Source organism: Marmota flaviventris, chromosome 2, assembly GCF_047511675.1.
Source record: "Marmota flaviventris isolate mMarFla1 chromosome 2, mMarFla1.hap1, whole genome shotgun sequence".
NCBI classification, from domain to species: domain Eukaryota; kingdom Metazoa; phylum Chordata; class Mammalia; order Rodentia; family Sciuridae; genus Marmota; species Marmota flaviventris.
Genome location: NC_092499.1, coordinates 55363715 through 55375281, shown reverse-complemented (window position 1 = coordinate 55375281; position 11567 = coordinate 55363715). Strand labels below are relative to the sequence as shown.

The window sequence follows — 11567 nt, the reverse complement described above, 5'->3', positions numbered from 1 at the left end:
ATGCAAAACACATAACTCTAAGACTGAGTACACAATGACAGTGGGCACTAATATATATCTAATGCACAACTTTCTTAGATAAAAGTCATGATAGTTTATGTAAGGCAGCAGTACCAGTGCAGCCCCTCTATAATATAAGGAGGACTTTTCTTGTCAGGGGATTATGAGGGAAATGATGATGAAGATTATGATAAAATAATAGCTGATATTCTATAAAATGGGAATTTTAACATCTCTATTTTATAGATTAAAAGTGTTGAAGTACAACTGCCAAATAATTCTTTCCCTTCACGTGGTGTACTATGACACTCATTAAGTCATTATTTATTTTATTTTATTTTTTAATTTATTTTTTATTCTGATTTGTTATATATGACAGAAGAATGAGTTACAATTCATATTACATATATAGAGCACAAATTTTCATATCTCTGGTTGTATACAAAGTATATTCACACCATTTGTGTCTTCATACATGTACTTTGGATAATGATGTCCATCACATTCCACCATCATTTCTAACTCTATGCCCTCTTCCTTCCCCTCTCACCCCTTTGCCCTATTTAGAGTTCATCTATTCTTCCCATGCTCCCCTTACCTATCTCACTATGAAACAGCTTGATGCTGGTTATTTTAATGAATCATAATAATAGCCATTTGTTATCAGGTGGTTAGCATGTGCCCAATACTGTTAAAACACTCATGAACTAGATTTCTTTTTAAAACTACATCTCATGTTTGTTGAGATATAGTTTATATATGGTACAATTTACCCTATTTAGTTTTATGGTTAAATGAATTCGATAACACAAATGTAAAAATGACACATATAAGTATGGATATATAGTACCATAGTGAAGATATGGAATACATTACTTTGTTCTCCTTTACTTTTTTTAAATAAATAGAGAAATTAATTTTAATATATTTTCATTTAACCCAATGGATTATCAACATAATTTGCAAAGAAAATAATTGTTAGTAAGATATTTCGTTTTCATTTTCTTTGTCCTAGTAATTCTTTGAAATCCAACGTCTATTTAATGCATAGCACACCTCAATTCAGACTAGACAACTTTCTAATACTCAGTAGCCTCATGGTAACCAATGGCTGCCATATTTGCTCCTTTCTCTATTTTTCACCATTTGGTGAGACATATGCTGTAGGCTGCATGATAAGACCCCTTGTTATGTGGTTTCTTGTTGTGTTCCATCAGAAGGGACACCAAAGAGACGAACTTATAATATGCGAGAGTAGAGTGAGGAGTTTTATTACTCCCTATAAGATTCTATTAGACTGTGAGTTGTTTTCTACATGCTTTTGGTGGGAATAGCTTCAGTTAGTTCACTTTCTCCTACAAGTTTTTCATAATGACTCACTCTTCTTTCACCTCCTACCTCTCCAAGTTCACAGAAGGAAAGGTGCTTCACAAAATTTGTTAGTTTCTCTCAACCTTACCCTTACCTTTATAAATACCTTATTATAAAAAATTAAAACAATCTAAATCAAGACACATTATAATGAAAATGCTCAGCATACAGAATAAGGAAGGAATTTTAAGTAATTATTGATCTATAAGTAGATTTATAATTAATGGGTTGATATACACAATACTGAGCATCTCTTACAATCATTTGACAGATGAACAAACCTCCCTGAGAATCAGTGAGATTGCTCCAAATCTTAGATCTTCTTATCAACTTTATTTTGGATTCCTGCTTCCTCAGTATCTACTTTGATTTCTAAATATTTTACTCTCATGTACTGTTTAGAAAAAATTCAAGATATCACAAAGGAAATATTTTCTAAATAATAAAGTGTGTTCCCAGTTATAAGGAAAATACAGAAGTCATCATAATTATCCTCCAAACAGTTTATGTTGAACAGTTTCTATAAGCATATAATTCATGTGCCTTTCAAAAAATTGCTTGCTATGTAAACTCCAAGACCCAAATCAAGTTAGTGTTCAAACTGAAAACTCACTATTCTTACAATGAAAATTCATAATTGCTACTAAAACTAGGAACTGAGACAGTAGTCCCTGCTGACATTTAAAAATCTTATTTCTTCTCAGATAGCATTGTTATAACTAACTTTGGGGGGAAAGGTAAAAATTTTCATAGTTCCTAAAAACCCCTAAAAATGACATATTTTTAATTATACAGGATATTTTCAAAGTTTCTTTGCAGACTAATGAACAACAAACAAAGCACTGAACAGCAAATACTACTTCCCAGCAGATATTATCTCCATGTTTGCGGTATCAACTGAGCTTGAAATTTCCCCTCTCCCTTTTATATTACTCAAAGAATGAATTCAATTCCAAGTTTGATGGTTAAATCACCAATAGTCTAAAAAGCTCATCTTTGTGAAATTCCTATTGCAAATGATTGGTCTGGTATGAGGAAATAAGGTGACCCTGGGCCAAAAAGATAACTAAAAGGGTCTACTGAATAATTGCTCAGAATTTTTTCTTTGTTTTTACAAGGTTCAATATGGAAGAAACAGTCCCTATTTTTTTAAATGTACATTGTGTTATGCACATGTACCTTATTCCTGTTAGTTCATCTGTGATCTGTGATTATAGTAGTAGCCAGTGTTAACGACAAATCCGATACCTGAAGGTGGCAGGAAGGCAAGATGGCAATAATATGGACCATGATGATATGGTTGTATTGCTAGATTAACCAGTTTTAAAGCTCACTTCTCTTTGAAACTGATTGCATAAGAATGAATTCTTCCTATTACTTCGGCCAGTGGAATTGGGGTTTTCTTATTCTTGCAGTCAAAAGCATCTGAGAATATATCAAAATGCCTCTCTCCTGAATATCACATTTGAGTGCCCATTATCCATTGACCAGTAAGTTTTAAAAAAGTAAAAACAAATTTTACATTTGAAAACAAACCCAAGAGAAATTAGTTTCCATTTTGTATCCTCTGAGTTAATGTTACTATAACTTAAAATAAACCTTTGTTAAGTATGCGATTTTAAAAAGAATATTTTATAATAAGGTGACAGTAAATCAGTTTATTGGATGGATCTATATGCCACAGCAATACATTAGTTTTGCACAGAATATATATAGTTAACTAAAAATCAATTTTAAAAAATATTTAATATGTTGCTATCTTATAAAGGGCTAGGATTCATATGGATAAAGTGTAAATATTTAGAACTATTCAGTAAATACCACAGGTTTATTCCCAAGGCATGTTGTGTACTTCTCAGATTGGGGTTAAGAAATGATCTGGATTAAATATAGCTTTGCAAATTCATTGGTTTGGTGAGTGAAAGCTGATTAGTGAACATTTCTAAGGCTCAGATTCCTTATTTTTAAAGTGGATATAATAAAATTCCTACTTCCTAATTGCATCTTTTGACATTTACATGAGAATAACATCTTTCACATGAATAACATATTATACACAATATGTAGAAGTTATATTAAAATGCATACTGGAAATAGGTTATAAATTAGATTTTCTTTTCTTTTTTAAGATGATTGTAATACAATTTAACATGGCTGCCTGAAACTTTTAGTTTCTGATTTCTTTTACATTTTTAAGCCCATGACATTAAATTTAGTTGATAGCTTTAGTAAATTACTCTTTTCATGTCAAGTGGCATTCAAGTAAAGTGAAAATTTAGTGTACTCACAAAAAATGTTATTTTAACTAAGATGAATTCATAAAATCCTCTGCAAAAACACAATTGAGGAGCTTGAAATTTTCAATGTTGAAATAGTGCAAGCACAAACACTTTTAAATCAGAATGTGAAATTCTGGAGTAAAATTTAGTCAATTTCCTGTTTCTTTTCTCTGGTAAACTTATACAAGTTTATGGTAAATATAGACCATTGTTGGGTAATTTGCACTTGGGATATGTGAGTTACAAATACCGGTAGGAAGCCATAGTTTGGGGCATTCCTGTTTACAGTGATAGTTGTAATTGGCCTGACCTTTGATGAATCCTGAGAACCATGTCCATGAAGTCATAATAAGAGACATTAGTTCCTTCAAGGAATGAGTATTAACCAAGGGTGACTTCCTCATCTCCTCACTGTTAGTTTCCTTTCATGTCCACACAATGACATCTCATCTTGTCAAGAAGGCCCCAGAGTGGGGGACCTCAACTCAGGACCAAAGGGTCCTTAATGTATGTGACAGAAAAGAATTTCAACGTGTGTCATATATCGAGGCACAGAGATTTATTTAGGAAAGCAAGGAAGATAGATTTAAGGGAGAAGGGGGGCTATCTCAAGAGTAAGATGCACCTTTGGGGTCTCAGAATTTTCTTTTAAAGGAAACTTGAGGAGGAGTGGGCCTAGGAAATGATGTGAGGATGATGTCGGTTGGGTGGTTACAGGATGGTTTATGCTGGTCTGGCAATTCTCATGATCCCTAGGTTGAAGCCTTCTTCATTATTTGATCACAGATAATGCTGGAAAAATATCTTATGCAACAGGCTTTGTACCTCCCTTTGCTCAATCTATTCTAAAAGTACCTGTATTAGTGGACAGTTTTTATAAGTGGGTTAATTTCTAGTAACTTTAAGATTATGAGTGAAGATTTGTAGATTTCTGCGAAATTTAAGAGAGACAGATCTGGAAGAGAGAACTAGCTTGGAGACGAAAGGCATGAGAAACTTGAGCGCCAGGTTTTCAGATTAATGTCTCTTATTCCTTCCTTTGCCCATCTTTTGTTTCTATTCCTTAGTCTGAACAATGAAAATGAATAATTTATTTATGACACAAAGACACTCATAGAAGTAAACTATGCATTAGTAACACAGTGGAAAATAATATTTTCTGACTTAAATTCTCTAAGAGAATCTATAGCCAAATATGAATCTATAGCCTGCCTGTTCCATGAGTTTGAATGGTTAGTGGCCACTAAGGAGAACTTGAGGGACATTTCAGTGTGATTCCAGAGATATGTCCCTTAGAAATTCATAATTGATTATTTCTTTTCTAGTAAGAAGTTTAATGTCTCCAACATAAAAATAAAATTTTCAATTGATAAGTGTATATAGAACACTGTGTATTCCTACAGTACACTGGTAGAAAATGAAGAGATATAAAAAGGGGCAACTACCCGTCTGTTAGAGTTATGAAAAGTGACAAGACACAGCCGCCCTCTACAAAACCTATAAAAACAAAAGTGAAAATAAATGAAATAAATCAAATCATATCAAATCGTAACGGATTTTAAACCCATTGGAAGGTTGATGATGAAAAAGTGAACCTAAGACACTTCAAGACACAAAAGGCACATAGCTGTTTCCATGGGCAAAATAGTGGAGAAAAGGAATCCTGTGAACCCTCAACCACAGAGCAGTCAGCCATTGCCTGCACCTTTTCCTTATGCATCTGGATACTAGCACAGGTCAGCAAAATGGAGACATTAGCCAAGGTGCAGAAACCAGAGAAGGGGTAAAAGGCTAAAAGAATTTCTCCAACCTCCTGAAAGCTGGGTTCTGCTATATTAACACAAAGTGATCTCCAGGGGATTTTCTGTTAAAAGATGAATCTTATCCCTATCTAACATTTGAAACAAACATTAAATTTAATTTATCAAAAGTTGTGGCAATACATAGATTCAGTCAACTATAGAAAGGTATAGTCATTCTATCAGCCTGTCAGAGGCAAGGGTGTGCTCTTCCTTGTCTATTCTAGTTTCTACTGTTACTATACTTGCAACATGCAACACACAAGAAACAATGTAAGTTCCATGAAACAGGAAAACAATGGAAACTAAGATGAAGAAAATAAACAGAAAATATAAACCTACAGAGGACCCCAATATAGGTTTGTGGCAGGAACTTTATATTAGTTATAGGGCTGAAAGATCCACAATATACAGAAAGAGATGAACAATTTTATCAGAAACATGGAAACCATAGAAAACCAAAAGGAAAATGTTAAAATAGATACATAAATGCGCTGTAAAAAAATAAGAATTCACTTAATGATCTTCAAGTAGTCTTTTGATCTTGTATTAGACTCAACATAGGAGTCCAAAGATCATTGAAACTGAAGGCATATAAAATGAACAACAAAAAATTGAAAAATCCTAACAGATTGTCAAATATATGAAATAATCTTGAGTGTGTATGCGTGTGTGTGTGTGTGTGTGTGTGTGTAATTATTGGAGTACAAGGTGGAGATGAGAGAGAAAATGGAGCAGGAAATTATTTAAGGATGATGGCTAGAAATCGTCCAAAGTACATGAAACATATTATTGAGGCCTAAGAAGATTTAAACATTTCAATGAGAAAAATGCGGTGAAAATCAGATCTGGGTACTTCAGTTACACTGCTGAAAACTGAAGATACAGAAAACTTTCAAGATAATCGGAGTTCAGGGCAAGGCACACAGCACAGTGGGAAACAACCATAAAAATAATGGCTGCTTCTCAATTGAAATAATGCCCCAAGATAAAGGACAGCTTTTACAAAGCAAAAGTAGGGGGGAGATAAGCTCATCAACCTCACAACTCTCTTTCAGTTAAAGCACCATGTAGATATGAAGACAAAGTAACAGCTTTGTAAAGACAAAATCAGAAAATTCAGCCTCAGCAGACATGCTCTACAAGAAATAGTGAAAGTTCTTCAAAATGAATGAAATGACTACACATGGTAATTTGGGGCTGCTAGAGAAGTAAAAAGCAAGTATTTAGATAATTATAAAATGTCATTAATATATACAATTTATGTACACATCTGTGTATGCATATGTAATTATATATATTTCACTAATGATTTTTAATGAAAAATGATATTTTTTTCATAAGAGCACTGCACACATGTATATTTCTCATAAGATTATTCTACATGTATACATATGGTGATAAATATGTGCATATATATATATATATATACACATATATATAGTGATAAATAAGAGCTATAGTGCATGACGAGACAAAATGGAACTCTACTACTATAAGGTTAGTCTAATAATATTTAAAAATAAAATGGAAAACATTAAAACTCAATAGGAAACTCTAAAGCAGTGTTTAATATCTAAAAATGCAAGATGAAAAATTCATCATTGGGGTAAACTGAAATATTAAAAAAGGCATTTGATCAAACAGAAAAGAAGATAGAAGATACAAGATAACAGCTGAGAAAAATGGAAAACATATACTAATGTGGAAGACTTAAATTCAGGCATATAGACACTTAACATTAAGTTCAAGCAGACACTTTTCTATGAAAATATCGAGTTATTGGGCTGGATTTTAAAAAATTAAGTATTAATTATTTTACTTTTAGAAGACACTCTAAATTATGGAATGTGGCAAGTTGAAAGTAAAATAATAGAAAATTACTTCCTATACAAACAAAAATAGAGAACTAGCATGACTCTTAATGTCAGATAAAGTAGATTTGATAGCCAAGAGCTATGCTAGAAATAAAGAATTTCTTAAAGATATAAATATATTTTATCAAAAATTGTGGAAATGGATGGCATTAGAGCAGATTATGCTAAGTGAAGCTAGCCAATCCTTAAAAAACAAATGCCAAATGTCTTCTTTGATATAAAGAGAGCAACTAAGATCAGAACAGGGAAGAAGAGCATGAGGAAAAGATTAACATTAAACAGAGACGAGTGGGGGGAGAGAAAGGTAGAGAGAAGGGAAACTATGGAAATGGAAGGAGACCCTCATTGTTACACAAAATTACATATAAGAGTTTGTGAGGGGAAAGGGGAAAAAAAAAAAACAAGGGAGAGAATTAAACAACAGCAGATGGGGTAGAGAGGGAAGATGAGAGGGAAGGGGAGGGGGGATAGTAGGGGATAGGAAAGGTAGCAGAATACAACAGTCACTAATATGGTATTATGTAAAAATGTGGATGTGTAACCGATGTGATTCTGCAACTTGTATTTGGGGTAAAAAATGGGAGTTCATAACCCACTTGAATCAAATGTATGGAAGATGATATGTCATGAGCTTTGTAATGTTTTGAACAACCAATTAAAAAAATAAATAAATAAAAGAAAAAAAATTGTAACCATCTTAAATATGATCATAAATGCAAAATTTTAAAATATAGTAATGTACAACATTTAATTTAAAATACAAATTTTTTTTACAATTTTAAGAGGATTTCAAAAAGGATATGAGAAGTTTACTATCCCAGGAAGTCTTCAATTTACTCAAAGAAGCAACACATATAAAACCAATAAAAATTTACATCAGAAGCTGATAGTGCAAAGTAAGGGTCACAGAGTACGATAAAGAGACAGAAAAAAAAAATAGAACTCTGAATTAAATTTCAGTTGAATGAAAAGTGCAGTGACAGTAACAAAGAAAAAGTGTAATAGAGGTCAGGATATTTTTTCAGTTTTACGAGTACATTGATCTATTTGAAGAATAGAATGTTTAAGAGAAAATGGAAATTAGAGTTAAATACATATTGTAAACAACTATGTGAATTTAGTAAAAAACCACAGATTTACATTTTGCTTTATCATTTGAGGGAATATAATTCTTTTTTTGACCTTAAATACATATTTCAGACTATTTTAAAATACATGTGTATGATTCTAAATATAAAGCATCCTAGAAAGGGCAAAGTTACAATGACAGTAAAAAGATCTGATTTATAGAGGCTTGGCGGGAGGAAAAAAACAGATAGAACTGAGGGATGGAGCATTAGGGACGTGAGGCAATCCATGAATTATCATGCAGAATGTTGGATTCACATCAAACCTTAGTCAGTGGCCAGTGTGGTGGGGGCCATAATCCCAACTACTTGGGAGACTGAGGCAAGAGGATTGCAAATCCAAAGCTGGCTTTGGCAACCTTTGTTGGGGGGGGGAGCGAGTACCAGGAATGATTTACCACTGAGCCATACCCCCAGTCTTTTTATTTTTAGACAGGGTCTTGCTAAGCTGTTGAGACTGACCTCAAACTTGCAATCCTCTTGACCTAGCCTCTCAAGTCTCTGGGATTACAAATGTGTATCTCCAACACACAACCAGCCTCAGCAATTTAGAGAGACCCTATACAAAAAAAAAAAAAAAAAAAAGGGCTATGGATATAGATTAGTAGTAGTGTTTTCCTGGGTTCAATCCCCAGTAACACACACACATATCAAAATCATAAAATGTTCAACAAAAATCATGAAACCAAATATACAACTGGGGTTGTAGCTCAGTGGTAGAGTGCTTGACTACATGTGTGAGGCCCTTAGCGCCACATAAAGATAATAATTTATTATAATTAGCAATAATAGATAGTTAATAATTAATAATAAGCCAGGTTTGATGGCACATGCCTGTAATCCCAGTGGCTCAGGAGACAGAGGCAGGAGGATCTCAGGTTCAAAGTCAGCCTCAGCAGTTTAGCAAAGTGCTAAGCAACTCATGAGACCCTGTCTCTAAATAAAATACAAAAATGGGGCTGGGGATGTGGCTTAGTGGTTGAGTGGCCCTGAATTCAATCCCTGGTATCCCACCCTCCACCAAAATTAATAATATACCAATACTGACTCATCAATTAAGGAATGTACCACACTAATAGGACATGTTAGTATTAAAGCCAGGTGCGATAATGCACACCTATATCTTAGGTACTTAGAGGAGGCTGAGGCAGGATTGCATGATCAAGGGCAGTCTCAGCAATTTAGTGAGACCCTGTCTTAAAATAAAAATAAAAAGGGGCTAGTTTTGCCAGTAGTAGTAGTGCATGCTTATAATTCCACGATTCAGGAGGCTAAGGCGGGAGTATTACAAGTTCAAAGCCAGCCTCAGCAATTTAGTGGGACCTTAAGCAACTCTATGGGGAACTTGTCTCAAAATTAAAAGGGCTGGGGATGTGGCTCAGTGGTTAAATCCCCAGTACCAAAAAATAAACAAACAAACAAAAAAAGAGACCGGGGGTTAGGGTTATAGCCTAGTGGTAGAGTGTCCCTGGGTTCAATCTTTAGTACACACACACAAAATTAATATTAAATGCATCAAATGGAGAAGTATAAAAGAACTCTTTTGCTCAGTTTTCCCATAAACCTAGCTCTGCTTAAAAAAAAAAAAAAAAGTATAGTCAATACTTGAGTCTGACACAAATGATCAGGAGACACTGAAAATGAAAGATGGTCAGGAACCAGCCCAGCAATTATCAGGCTGTGTGATGATTTACCTATGGGCTCTCCACCACTTGTCCTGGGAGGAAAGAGGAATATTTGCAAATTTATGTCCTGTTTTGGGGCCAATAGTGGGAAAGCAGAAAACTTTTTGTCTGTTTCTTCTCAATTGCCTTCAGATCAAAATAGTACTTTAACATTGTTTAAGGTGGCAACTTTTGGTCTCCTACAGTGCATTGCTTTTTCTCTCTGGTTATAATTAATCCTTTCATCATCTTCTTATTCCTTTCTACACATTCAGGGCATAACATATTACCTTCTAATCCTGAGGGTGGAAAAGCACAGGATGGTAACAGGAAGAGGGAAATCATCCTCTTGGGAGTGTCAGGGACCTAAGTCTGACCTGCATGGAACTGCAGGCGAACCCAGCCTGCTGTTTCTGCAGAAAGAAATTGGCCATGGACCACACACCACCTGACACCAGAGGTTTGCAGCAAAAAGTAGAAGTAGGGATGGGACACGGATTCATAGCCTTGCACTGAATGGCTCTGGCAGCAATCCTTGCCCAAGATGCCAATATGGACTCCTGAGCTGAATTTACTACTTCAACCATGTTAATCTATTCCTCTCTTTTAACCTTATTATGACTTTCCTGAAGCCCTGCTGTATTGGCCACTGCCTTCCATTCCCTGGAAACTGGCTTCAATCTGACCTCCAGAGATGTTTCAGGAATATCATATTTTTGTTCAGGGTATGCATGGTTCTGTAGCCTCAAATAAACCTCTATTTTCTGGCCATCAGTACTCAAATTAAATTGTTGGCACCAGTTTCGCAAAGTATCCTGAGAAACCTTATTAATTGAAGGCAAAATGGTCGGCAATGGAAGGGATGGTATTTACAATTAGGTTTTTTTTGAGGAAGGCAGACTTCGTGTTTTATTTCTGCAGTTGAAGAAACACTTGTTTCCATTGGATATTCTTGTTCCTCTGTAACTGGGACCAGTGTTAAAATCACGTTTTCCTCATTGAATTGCTCCTCAATGAAGTTCTCAGTGGCCCTGTCATTTGAGCCTGACATTTCCAGGAACACCAGGAGAAGGCAAAGGCAGCAGGGCTCAGGACAGCTATGCTGGGTGCTCCTTGTCATTTGAGGGAATATAATTCTTAAAATTATAACTTGAAAACTCTTTTCACAGCAAAATAATATTATGTCCTTATGTAAAACCAAAATGAAGTATGAAGGGACAAAATTTTATTCTGCAAAATGTTGGAAATGAGCATTTACCTCCTAGAGTCCATGTAATAAAACACTTCTTGAGAATCTTGTTAGGCAATTCTAGAAAACCTCTCCAGGAGATGATGATAATTTGATTACCAGGCATTTTTATATTTTTCCAAACCTCTTGTATTCATCTATGAAACAACTTATATTTCCATCAAATTACTGGTGATAACAAGTAACTTGACTTAGAATTTA

The 11567-nt window shown here is 34.5% G+C and overlaps 1 pseudogene; it reads right to left on the bottom strand.

Annotated features, from left to right (window-relative positions):
* Positions 1 to 10294: 10294 nt before the first annotated feature.
* Positions 10295 to 11168, bottom strand: LOC114088081 (developmental pluripotency-associated protein 2 pseudogene; annotated as a pseudogene).
* Between the last annotated feature and the right edge of the window lie 399 nt (positions 11169 to 11567).